This window comes from Zalophus californianus, chromosome 5 (assembly GCF_009762305.2).
Source record: "Zalophus californianus isolate mZalCal1 chromosome 5, mZalCal1.pri.v2, whole genome shotgun sequence".
Classification (NCBI taxonomy): Eukaryota; Metazoa; Chordata; class Mammalia; order Carnivora; family Otariidae; genus Zalophus; species Zalophus californianus.
Window position 1 is genome coordinate 80,313,637 of NC_045599.1, and position 12,082 is coordinate 80,325,718.

The 12,082-nt window shown below is 35.7% G+C and overlaps 1 protein-coding gene across 1 annotated transcript in view; it reads left to right on the forward strand.

Moving 5' to 3' along the window:
* Positions 1-12,082, forward strand: part of LOC113928402 (coiled-coil domain-containing protein 24-like) — a 61,471-nt gene that overhangs the window by 17,661 nt on the left and 31,728 nt on the right. The gene's annotated exons all lie outside the window — the stretch shown is intronic.

A 12,082-nucleotide genomic window follows, 5' to 3' on the forward strand; every position in this document is an offset into this window, starting at 1 on the left:
ACAAATATTCTTTTTCCTCCAGGAAGCACATAGTTAGCCACTTGATTGAAGAGTTGACTTCATGCTTGATGTGTAATTAAAATTAGATGAGCTTTTCTGAACCCTAGTTTCAGTGCTTCCTGAGAAATACTCTATGTAGTGACGGCTATTATTACCCCTACTTTTTAAGAATAAGTGAAAAAAAGTGACAAAATATTTTAGTTGCTTTAAGATAAAACACTGAGTCATCAGGAGATTTGAGTGGGACAAAAGGACTCTTAGGCGTAATCACTGTTCCCCAAGGAACAGCTTTTTCCCTGCAGAAGTAACAAAACAGAACCAAATCTTAAATTTTTCTTCCAGAACTACATTAGAACTAGGAAATGAGATGGAAACATCTATACATTGTATATAGGATAAATCAGGATAAATCATTATGAAATAGAAACACATTTCCTTTTCTCAAAATATCAATGGTTTATTAACCATATTAACTAATGGTTTATTAGTTAACTCAATTTTTTGTACTTTTGAAATTTAGTTATGATTAATTCTTAATCATTACCCCTTAAAATGTAGTTTTTACACACAGAGTAGCTTTTTTTGTTGTTGTTGTTAAGTTTAGGCGAGTCACTGTTTCTTGAAAATTCTCAGGTCAAGTCCATAGCCAAGTGAAGTACCTTAAAAAAAGAACTTTATCAAGTTTGGCCTGTGGTAATCTATGCTTTAAATTACAGCACAACTCATTCCAAATCAATATAATGAATTGATTTGTAAACGTTTCAGGCAGGATTGCTTTCTTTGGATTTTGTCTATTGAATGTGCACTACAGTTAAAGCATCTTCTTTTTTCCCCTGCATAATTAAGTCCCTGCTCTTGGCCTTTCACTGAATTTAAACTGGTTTTAAAAGGCAGAAATGTATGTTAAAGCAAAATTATGCACATCCATTATTCTTAGTCTTATAAATATTGAAGCATTTTTTTTTCTCTTTTGTTGAGAAATAGAAGAGAAAATAAAGCTGAATGCCCTGAACTTCAGTTCCCATTTTTAAAGATATTTTATACCTGGAAAAAATTGAACTTACTGTTTTTGAATGCCTAAATTTCCTGAATATACAGTAAAATTCTTTATTTTTATAGATATGATTATGTTTAAAGACTTTATTTATTTATTTGAGAGAGAAAGAACGAGAGAGAGAGAGCACATGAGAGGGGGGAGGGTCAAGGGAGAAGCAGACTCCCTGTCGAGCAGGGAGCCCGCTGCGGGACTCGATCCAGGGACTCCAGGATCATGACCTGAGCTGAAGGCAGTCGCTTAACCAACTGAGCCACCCAGGCGCCCGATATGATTATGTTTAAATTATGGTATATGACAAAGCGTAAGAAGGAACACGATAGTTGTTTAAATTTTGAAAAATCTGGAGAGATTTTGAGTTAATATGTACATGGAAGGAGCTGCAGGGAAAGATCAATTCAACTAACATTTACTGAGCACATATAATAGTGCCTTCTATGTGCCAGGCACTGGGCTAGTCATTTTATAGGTATCTTTCAGTTTCCCAGGAATCCTGCAAGGAATAAAATACCTAATCATTTGCATATATGGAAAATGGAAAGTTCAGTGCACCTAGGATTAAAACACAGGTCTTCAAAATGATGTTTTGGGCTCCAAAACCATCTTGTTGCTTCATCACCTAGTACTTTTCAGGTAGTGGGAAATATAAAAATAAATCAGTTCAGTTCCTGTCTTTAAGAAATAATATATGGCGGGGCGCCTGGGCAGCTCAGATGGTTAAGCGTCTGCCTTCAGCTCAGGTCATGATCCCAGGGTCTTGGGATCGAGTCCCGCATCAGGCTCCCTGCTCCTTGGGAGCCTGCTTCTCCCTCTGCTTCTCTCTCTCTCTCTCTCTCTCTCTCCCCGCCCCCCGTCTCTCATGAATAAATAAATAAATAAAATCTTTAAAAAAAAAAAAAAAGAAATAATATATGGCGGTCTATTGGGAGAGATAGGCATTCAAGCAAGTCATTTGCATTATCATGTGATAAGTCCCAATATATAATGATGTACTACAATAAGAGAGGGCATTATTTCTGATGGAGCTAAATATGTAATCATTGGGATGTGCAAAGGTATAGTGCTGACGAAATGAAAAGTTGTGTCCTATGGCTGATTTTGAGGGCCTGGAATTTTCAGCTGGAATTTCAGCCTGGAATTTAGGACCCCTAGGTTACTCTGCTTTCAAACAACCCTCAGTACTGTCTTCCTAAGTCATTGCTGGGGCCAGTAGATTTTAACTGTTTTATATCTTTGAATGCACAATTAAATTATCAGACTTTTGTAGGACACATCAGACTTTTGTAGAATAGGATACATTTGAACACCTGTATTTGCAATGCTCATTAGCAAAACATACGCACTTTTTAAAAAAGATACACATATTTATAAAATAGATTCCAGTTGTCAATGCATGCCCAAGGAGGTGCTGGTAGGGCTCACTTGGTAACTTCATATCAGATTTTTCAGTGTTTATGAACCATGAATAAGGTATTTTAAACAATGTACATGGTTGCATTGTAAGAGAGATGACTTGTAGGATTTTAGATTCTTTGGAAGTATGATTATAAAGAACATTTCTGAAACTGGCAATAACCTAAAGTTCTGAAATATGTATTTGCTGTGAACAAATCTGACACACTGAATAACATATAGGAAACCTATGGATTGATACCTTGCAGGCATTGGTGATCTTTGTAAGTGCTATTATCTACTGTGTGAAATAATTGCATTTTTCAGTTCAACCACCCCAAATTGTATTTTTAAATTTCATTTGTAATTTGGGAATTAAGAGAAACTTACATATTTGAAGCATCATCCTATGTAATATCTGACTTTAGCTTGATGAAATTGTGTTTTCTATCTCCTTAAATGTATTCAGTTATGGGATTTCTTGCACTCTTGGTTTAGTGCACTTTTGTGCCCTTAGTAATAGTAGTTGTATTTTGAAAACAAAGTTACTGATTTATAGATATATCTATTGGTTCTGAAGTACTTTTCTGACAAAAATATGAATGTAATTTAAGTTAGGAATTTAAAGTCCATACAGTGCTCAAGTTACACTTCAATCTGACAAGGTGAGGCAGTCACCCCACTAAGAAAAAAATATATGGAAACGCAACAACAGTTCTCTTCACAAATATTTTAAATAGTAGTACCTCTGCCATATGTAGAGTTTGAACAGTTGCTCCTCTTCACCACAAAGCAGATATCCTTATCACTAGCAGCAACATGAACTCAGAAATAAAGCTTATCACTATAATTTTTACATTTTTCCTAAATGCTTTCTAAACATGAAACCATAAGTAATAGAAAGAAGGAGATTTTAAGTCAGGAAAGGAATAAGCAGTCTTTCTTTTTATTATGGGTGTCAAATTAAACATAATAGAAGGGTAACAATTGATCATTAGTTGTTTTTTTTTTAAGATCTCTAGGTTTAAGGGAATTTAACGTTTCCAAGACAACATATGAGTCAATTAAACTATAAAGTGTGTGTGCGCGCTTGTGTTTCATCTTGCTATTGCTACTTTTTAATGAAAAACAGCCACGTTTCCGCTGTTCTTTTTAGGTTATTGTCTTATAGAAGTCATTTTCATGCTTTGTAAAACAGGCCCAAACAAATTCTAAGTTGATTTTTGTCATATCAGTATCAGGAAATAAGGCCTGTGATACCTAATCATGGCCTTACTGTTGAGTTGTTTTATGCCTAGGAGGCGGAATCTAAAATTCTTATTAGCTTGTTAATATGTCAGACATAATTGGAAAGTATGGTGCTTCCTAATTATTATCCTAGTAACCTCAACTCAATCTACTTTGGTTTTCTCAACAGTGTGAAGAGGTGTGAGCTTCAATTAATATTTGGGATTATGAAATCACAGATTTAAGGGTGTGAGGTGTGTAAATGTCATTATTCTAATAAAAATTCAAATTTACAAGATGAAATCTTTGAATAGCCTTGAATAAATTGAATCTCCCAATAAAGCAAATCCTAAAATGACCATAAGAGGGTGCACAGGCATTGTAGAAACAAACAAACCCAATTCCTAGAATGACACAGAGAAGTTTATCTTTTTAACCATGAAATATTTAACATTTTAGAAAACATTCAAAGCTTCCAGAGTATTTTGTTGAACATGACATGAGTGTATGCTCATCTGAGTATGATCCTACTTTTCTTGATTTCTTCTCAATGCACAAGTTGTCACTATGTTGGTTCTTGAAAAGCTTAAATAGGATCAAATCAGGAAAGCAGTGTCAAAAAAGGGGATGTAATTATAGCTGTTGCTATTAAACAACTGAATCTAGGGGTTTTTAAGTCATAAATTACCATATTAGAGAAATCTAGATCCTGTTTTATACTCTACTTGGAAAGGTGGACTTTTCACTTTAGGGAAGGGGAAATTAATTCTTAGAATAAGAGGCTTTGGGAAAATTCGAGAAAGACAAAAATGCTATAAAATGTCTTCTAAATGCAAAGTACAAGGTTTCCATTTGTTAATTTGGGCCTTAAAATTATTTTCTACTTTAGATTATATAATTTTGTGGAACCTAACTGTAGGCTGACTTTAATGAACCATTTCATCCTTTGCAATTTTTAAGAAATAAACCCAATTTTTTAACAAAGAAAGAAAACCAAAATAGCTAACCTAAAATTAACTTTAAATATTAGTAGATTAATTGACAAATTTTTATTGCATTAGACAATTAGATGAGATCAAAAATTTTTTTAATATAACATCTTTTGTTTCGTGATAACCTTAGAAAAGATTGAGAATTATATCTCCTATTAGTTATAAATGAGAAGAAATAAAATAAATGATTGTTGGGCATTCAGTAATAAGGCTATATCTAAAGGAACTACTTTAGAAATAATCTCTTTGGTGATTTCATGTTAGCTTTTCCAAAATAAAGTCAACTTTTGAAGTGAAATTTTATAGCAGATGTTAAGTCAGTGGAAACATTTCTTGGTTGTAGTAGGTCATCTACAAAGAGAAGCCCTAAAGTTCACAGCACTCCTCAGTTTTTTTCTATTAGGATCTTAGAACCACAGGAAGCCCCCCAAAATCACCATCGCCATATCTTTTAGGTGACTATTCATCACAAGAGCTGAATTAAGGGAAGATCTGGTAAAATGGTTCTTCACATTGCTGTGTATGTAAGAATCAGATTCTTGGAACTTGGTTATCCAAGTAGATATCCAGATCATAACCCTAGAAATTTAGCAGTAGAAATATCTCTGCTTATACCTCAGCAAATTTTTATTACAGGTAAATTATTATAAAAAATTCTTGGAGTGATAAAATAACAATTGTTGAATACTAATAGACAGGTGTATGAATGTTAGAAATTATCAGCGAAGTCTGGGCCTAATCTAACTTACACTCCAGTTGTTCAGTTTCTAGTTGAGATGGAGAAGGTGGTCAATTTAGAAAAGAAAATTAATATTCTTGCTGAACTTTCAAAAATGTATCTCAGCAATGATTGAAAGATCTGCTGAGATTCATACTGATCTCAAGATTTAACAAAGGTAACGTAAACCTCAGCTGCGTAAAATAAGCCAATAAGAACCTAGATATAAGCAATTACAGTTTTTAAAAAGGATTTGTTTTATTTTAGAGAGAGAAAGAACGTGAGTAAGTGAGGTGACGGGTAGAGGGAGAAGAGGGAGGGAATCTCAAGCAGACGCCCTGCTGCGTTTGGAGCCACCCTGAGACCATGACTGAGCCAAAATCAAGAGTCAGAAGCTTAACTGACAGAGCCACCCAGGCGCCCCACAATATACTTTCTTAAATTGAAGTATAATTGACATACAATATCCTACTAGTTTCAGGTGTACATCATAGTGATTTGAGGTTTTTATATATTATGAAATGATCACCATAAGTCCTGTTACTGTCACCATTCAAAATTATTACAATTATTATTGACTATATTCTCTGTGCTCTCCATTACATCCCCATGACTTATTTATTTTATAACTGGGAGTTTGTATCTCTTAAACTCCTTCACTCATCCCCTAGCCCTTTACCACTCTGGGAACCCACAGTTTCCTGTATCTATGAGTCTGTTTCTGTTTTGTTTTTTAGATTCCACCTATAGTGGAATCATATCTGATTTATTCCACTTAGCATTAAGCTAAGGTCCATCCCTGTCACATATGGCAAGATTTTATTATGATTATTTATTTATGGCTGGGTAATACTACATTGTGTGTACATACCACATCTTCCTTATCCATTTATTTGTTGATGGACACTTAAGTTGCTTCCATATCTTGGCTATGCTGCAGTGAACATAGGGGTGCATATGTCTCTTTGAATTGGTGTTTTTGTTTTCATCAGGTAAATACTCAGAAGTGGAAATTTTGGATTGTATAGTAGTTCTATTTTTAATTTTTTAATGAACTTCCATACTATTTTCCATAGTAGCTATACCAATTTATATTCCCACCAACCGTGTACAAGGGCGAGTTTTTCTCCACATCTTCACCAACACTTGTTATTTTTGTCTTTTGGATAATAGCCAATCTGACAGGTCTGAGGTGATGTCTTATTGTGGCTTTGATTTTCATTTCCCTGATTAGTGATGTTGAGCATTTGTATGTTGGCCATCTGTATGTCTTTTTTGGAAAAATGTCTACAGAAGTCCTTTGTCCATTCTTTAATCAAGTTGTTTTATGATATTAACTTATGTACGTTTTTATATATTTTGGATATTAACTCCTTAATCAGATGTATGATTTGCAAATATCTTTTCTCATTCAATATGCTGCATTTATGTTTTGTTGATGGTTTCCTTTGCTATGAAAAAGCTTTTTAGTTAGATGCCATCCTAATTGTTTATTTTAGCATTTGTTGCCTTTGCCTGAGGGGACTAGTCTAAAAATATATTGCTAAGACCAATGTCAAAGAACGTACTACCTATGTTTTCTTCTAAGAGTTTTATGGTTTCAGGTCTTATATTCAAGTCTTTAATCCGTTTTGAGTTTATTTTTGTACATGGTGTAAGATAGTGGTCCAGTTTCCTTCTTGTACATGTTGCTGTCCCAGCAATTTTACTCTGAATGAAAAAGAAAGCAAAGATATGTTAATCCAAATTTCATACCAGAAGGAGAGAGAGGTCTGAGCATATTGTGAAGGGCAGTAACTAGTCATCTTAAAAGGAGCAAAGGACACCCTCCAAATGGCAAGATCCCATTCCTTTTGATAGACATTGGGGAGGGTATGTGCTACGGTGAGCGCTGTGAATTGTGTAAGACTGTTGAATCACAGATCTGTACTTCTGAAACAAATAACGCAACATATTTAAGAAAAAAGAAAAAGAAGAAGATAGCAGGAGAGGAAGAATGAAGGGGAGTAAGTCAGAGGGGGAGACGAACCAGGAGAGATGATGGACTCTGAAAAACAAACTGAGGTTTCTAGAGGGGAGGAGGGTAGGGGGATGGGTTAGCCTGGTGATGGGTATTAAAGAGGGCACATTCTGCATGGAGCACTGGGTGTTATGAACAAACAATGAATCATGGAACACTACACCAAAACAAATGATGTAATATATGGTGATTAACATAATAAAAAATTTAAAAAAAGGAGCAAAGGACAGAAGAAACAAATATAGTCCATTTATTCCACATTTAGTTACTATATGCCAGACATTGGTCAACCTGTTGCTATTTTAAGACTCATCAGCTCTTAGTACCTGGAGTTCTAAAGAGATGAACTGATCTTTGTCTTAGATTCTACGTCGGCTCAGAAGATGTCAGATATCCTAGTACTTTTAATAAACATTCCAGTCACCCTGCATTAATTACTAGACACTGCAGACTTGGGCATAACTGAGTTCTAAAAGGCAGTTATGTCTTCTAATTTAGTGTTGATATGGGTCTTCTGTGGCTCATTATGCTACATTGGTATTTTTCATAGTAGTCAATTAATTTTGTAGCTCAAATGGACAGAGTTGGTGCTACTTTGACATTTAACGTCAGGGTGGCAGAGAGTTACATTTAAAAAAGAAAAATTGCTGCATTGGAAATAGTGTTTAAAGGAATTGTTTCATATAGTGAAGATAGCTAATGTTTTGTTTCATTTTGCTTTTCCTGACTCATAGGCACTAGGGACAGCCAAGGTTTTTTAATTCATTCTTCAACCTGTCGTAAGGATTCCATGTCATCCTTCAAAGACAGTTTGATATTTATCTTCTTTAAAGATCTCAAGGGAAGGAAAATCTATAAGCTACCTTAGTGACCCATCTTAGTGTAGAATAGCCCTTATACATTTACGTAAGAAAGAATGAAGAAAATTTCAGTTTGACATAAAAATCACCATTTACAACAGGTCACTGAGGATGAGGGGACGACTATGCCTTCCTTCTCTTCCCATGTGAAGACTAATGACCTCTCACAGCTCTAACTTTCCCCTGTGTTCTGCCTGAAATCCTTGTGACCTGTGAGTGTTAAATGAATGGAGATCAAGAACAGCTCTCAGGCCGTGGATGTAATTTTGGGGAAATGAGAGGTTGAGGAAAACTCCTGAATATCCTCCTCTTCTTCCATCCTTTTTTTTTTTTTAATCCATGGCTTTTTTTCTGACTTTCCGCTGGTCTCATCCATTTCTCCCAGCTCATTTTCTCCTAAGTTCCCATCAGTGAACACAAGCTTAGGTCATGACAAGTTATGATATTCAGGTGCAGAACTCTCTGAGGCTCTGTGACAGAAAGGAGGCGATTTTTTTAAAAAGAAAAAACAAAAACCAAAACTGACTTAACGTGAATGAGGTTGGGCCAGGCATAAAAGCTGGAGTGTACGTCTCGACTCTAACTCAGAAGTTGATGCCCTGGGGATAGAATGGACGGGTGGTGGGTGCAGGGAGTACATTTTGAAGAAGCAGCATAGTAATTAGACTCTTGGGCCTCTGTTTAACATAAGGCCCTGTTCTGTTAGGTCTCAGGGATAATCTGTGTTCTTCTGGCTACATATACCATAGTTTGAAACTTTAAAGAAAACAAGTAAAAGCAACTAAAGCAGGAGTTATATTTTAATAAGATGATAATTTTGAACTACTCTCTCCAGAGATGGTCTATTCAAAAGTTTTGTGGGTATGATGCTCTTTTAATGAAAGCAACATGAGAAATGCATCATATTACTACATAATCAAGCTGTGATAATGTTTTCATTGGCTATTACATCACTGCTCTGTGATCTGCTCTGATTCCAGATGAGATTTAAGGTGTTGACTACTGACTATAAAGTCCAAAATTATCTGGATCTTGATTGCTTTATTCTCCCCTAATGTGATCATTGTAAATTTAGAGTTCTGGGGCATTTTTGCTGCTAGTTTTCATTGATGGAAATTGGAGAATAGGATACATGAGTCCTTGCTTATTAGGAAATCAGCTTTTTGAGGGGGGTGGAGAGAGATAGAGGCAGGGTGGACTTAAAAATACAGTAAACAGCATCTGTGAACACTGAGCTTCCTTTGAGAGAGGAAGTTTTATTTCAAAATGTTAAATATTTAAAATTATTTTAAATAACTGGTTGCTTTTAAAATCTCAAGTATTGTTTTGCATATATAATCTTGTACTTAAGTTGTATGGAGTTAAACTTATGTTATACAATAATGCGGTTCTGGCTTAGGGCTAGAGGTGTGTTATAGACTGAATGTTTGTGTCTCCTCAAAATTCCTATGTTGAAGCCCCCGCCCTGAACATGATGGTGTAGGAGTGCTGACAGTGTTGGGATTACATGTTCTGGGCCTCTTGGAGATTAATGTACATACTTTAGAAATAGCCATCAAGGCTGGGATGGGGAGAGGCTTGCTTCAGGATTCCATAAATCTGTTAGAGATAACATAGTTTTTTCTCTTCCTAACTCACAGGTGGCCCACAAAATCTAAAGTTTAGCTGTCAAATAGGTGTGCCAACCCTTTGAAATGCATGCAAACTCTTTGATCTTTCTATAGTGCCCACCACCCTTGCCCCACCACTTGTCCCCTTGCTCTATAAAATTTATAGACTAAGGTCCAGACTTTGCAGAGAATAGCTGTTCAGGGTCTGGGTCATCACCTGCCCAGTCCATCCTGGCAGTAAGGTACCCTGAATAAAACTGTGTGAACTGTATGGAGTCAGTCGCCTGCTTTGTTTTTCAATCTCAGAGTGCCTCCTCAATTTGGGGGATAGTATTCTGTTCCTCCCCCACCTTCTAGTAGGCAGTGTTTGTAGTTAAGGACTTTAAGAAGTAATTAGGTTTAGATGGAGTAATGAGGGTGGGGCCCTCATGATGGGATTAACATCCTATAAGGGGAGGAGAGACTGGAGTGCTTCCCCCCCACCCTCGCACTCTGCCCTGTGAAAACCCAGTGAGAAGGCAGTCTGCTGCAAGTCAGAAAGCGGGCTCTCACCAGGAAGCATATCTGCTAAAACCTTGCCCTCGGATTTGTCAGCCTCCAGAATCTTGACAAATAAATATGTAATATTTAAGCCACCTAGCTTACAGTATTTTGTTATAACAGCCCGAGTTGACTAGGATAGGATGGGAATATCAAAACAATTCTAAGATGTAAAGTATTATTCCATTAGCTTCTTTTATGAATGTTCTGTTGAACTTTCTAGCTATCTTTTCACAAATCCCTTGCTGCCATGGACCCATCCTGGTGGCTTCAGAAAGTATCCATCTCTCAAAATCTGTACTTTGGAATTTTGCTTGTTTTCTATTACACAGCCAGAAATCTATGTCATTTATCAGTACATCCCCCTCCCTCTTAACCCATATTCAAAATTCCACTAATTCTCATTGCCCTAAAATATTTTGATTCTCCCCTTTTTATTCTTATCTACACTAGTCCAATTTATTACCATCTCTTGACTTGATTGCAGAAGGCTCCTAACTGGACCTCTACTTCCACTCTAGCTCTACTCCAATCCATTTTATTCAAAGTGATCAGCATCATCTTTTTTTTTTAATGGGTTTATTTTCCAAAGCAGTTTTAGATTTATAGAAAAATTGAGTGGAAAGTACAGTTTCCACACACCTCCCTGAACCCAGTGGTTTCCCCTATTATTAATGTCTTGCATTTTTGTGCTATACTTGTTACAGTTGATGAGCTGTAATTGATATATTATTATTAACTAAAATTCATAGTGTTATTTTAGGATTCTCTCTTTGTAGTATACATTCTATGGGTTTTGATGAATGTATAATGATATGTACCCACCGCAGAGTATCATTCGGAATAGTTTTACTGCCTTAAAAATCCTCTGTATTCTCCTGATTCATCCTGCCCTCCCCTCCCTTCTGGCACCCACCAAACTCCCATCCCTCTCCATTCACTATTTTGAGAATGAAAGTCTAACATTTAACACATTGTTTTCTGGTTTATCTGTTTATGCTGTTAACAATATTAGAATTAATTTGTTTTACATTATAAAGTCCTAGAGCAGTGTGTTGTGGTTTGTTTTGTTTTGTTTTGTTTTGTTGTTGTTTTTAAGATGAAACCATTTTGAGTATTTCAAGGAAGCTAAGGACCCTCATCCTGTATTCACTGATATCCATCCTATCATGTAGCTTCACATAAAATTTCACTGGCTTTCAGTATTAACTAAAATGTGTAAATTTAATGTACAAACTAAACTTTTAAGCTGTCCTCCTGGGGTGGCGCTATTGGTTATAAAGAAACAGAATTTACTTTTAGAACAAATTTGATGAATATATTTTTTCTCTGGTGAATAGGGATTTCTTTCTACCAGAGGTTTGAGTTTTTAAGATTGCCCAAACACTCATAGGTTGTAAAAAGTCATTCTCATTTCTGTGTTTGTGAAAGCCATTTCAATCTGTGCTCTTTCTCAATTGTAGCGTTTTCTCTTTTTCATTTTCTGTTCCAATTGTTTTAACCTATTCAGTTCTTCTTATAAATTATTCCTTCTCCAAATATGGGATTCTGTTTTGAGATAGAATATTTACTGAAGATACTTGAGTTCATAGAAATAATAGGACTGCAGATCTAGGAAAACCGTCATATGATAACATTAATTTCCTTGGCTTGTCCCTCTCTCCACCAT